The sequence below is a fragment of the Cystoisospora suis genome (assembly GCF_002600585.1).
Source record: "Cystoisospora suis strain Wien I chromosome Unknown contig_10042, whole genome shotgun sequence".
In the NCBI taxonomy this organism is placed as follows: Eukaryota; Apicomplexa; class Conoidasida; order Eucoccidiorida; family Sarcocystidae; genus Cystoisospora; species Cystoisospora suis.
In genome coordinates, this window is record NW_027162816.1 from 1 (window position 1) to 1348 (window position 1348).

The following is a 1348-nucleotide window of genomic DNA, read 5'->3' on the forward strand; positions in this document are numbered from 1 at the left end:
GGTACACGCAGTTAACACAAGGCGGCGAACAAAAACCCGATGGCGCCAAAACACCCCCAGGGCAAAGTTTCTCGGGTACCACGGACTGGTAAGTAGAGCAACTCCTCGAGACGGCACTCCACACGCCCCCGCCCCGCCTCAAAAACCAACGGCGCTTTTGGACTTTCCTTCAAAACCAAAGAAGAGTCACATCGACGAAATAGTCTCCGTCTTCTGGAACGATTGCCCGAGCCTGTAACATACTCTGCCGTTTCCCAAGGAAGCGAAAGCAAGCATCTCTTCAGGCTAGGTGTGCACGCCAAATGCATCCTCTGCAGCCTACCAGCATCCGCCCCGTGACTGCGGGACCACGAGTGTGGGTACGGCGTGTAACCGTTGTTTGTGTCTCGTCTTCGGTCACCTCGTACTGCTGCTCTGCCCTGTACGACTCACCTAGGTTGAAAACGTAGAGATCATTGAGTCTTTCGTGGCCGTTGTACCCCCCAAAAATATACAAGCAATTCCGGTGTGCCGCAGCAGCATGAAAATACCTTGCTGACGGTGCCCCGCCGGCCAAGGAGCTGCCGCTTCCGACCGCGCCAGCCCCTCTTCCAGCCGTCTGCGGCCCGGCCCCCCCTTCCACGTCCGCCCGGCGCCGGCGTGGAGTACAGTCGACGCTAGAGACCCATGACTGCAAGGTGCTGTTGTCCGCGACAACAGAAGACAGAAACGCGTCAGCGCTGTGTGTGTTGGCGCCTGTGCTGCTCTGCGGGCGCACGGAAGGGGGGAACAGGGAGCAAGGAGGCGAAGAAGCAGGAGGTTCAGACCCAGTCAAAGTGTAGCCGGGAGGAGGGTGTACGGCTATTAAAGTCCAGCACCGGGTAGGGATGTGAAAACAAAAAAAGTCACTCAGCCGGTTAACACCGTCATATCCTCCAAACATATAAATGCAATCCTGATGATAAGCCCAAGAGGGACACGACCGGCCAGAAGGGACGTGTCCCTGCTGTTTAGTCTCTGTCCATTGGGAGGTATGTAGATTGAGCTCGTGCATATCCCGCAGCCAGCTAGTACCGTCGTACCCTCCATACAGATACAGGACGCCATCTGTCGCGCACAGAGCTGATACAAATCCAAACCGAGCAGAAGGCTTCTCTCCTCCTGTCTCCACTTCGTGCCACTCTTCTTTCTTGAAATCGAACGCGTGCAAGTCTTGCAACCAGTGGATTCCAGAGTACCCTCCGAATATGTACATGCACCCGCGATAGACGACTGCGCCATTATTTTCGCGTGCGCTCGGACTATTCGCGGCCCTAACCTTGAACCAGCGTTGCTGGACGAAGTCAAACTTGCATAGATCATCCAGCCG

The 1348-nt window shown here is 56.0% G+C and overlaps 1 protein-coding gene across 1 annotated transcript in view; it reads right to left on the reverse strand.

Annotated features, from left to right (window-relative positions):
• Window positions 1-383: 383 nt before the first annotated feature.
• The window catches only part of CSUI_011190 (uncharacterized protein), a 2501-nt gene continuing 1536 nt past the window's right edge, over window positions 384-1348 (reverse strand). Inside the window, exon 2 of the mRNA XM_068071291.1 lies at window positions 384-745. The gene's annotated coding sequence lies outside the window, so the exon portion shown is untranslated. The remainder of the gene's footprint in view (window positions 746-1348) is intronic.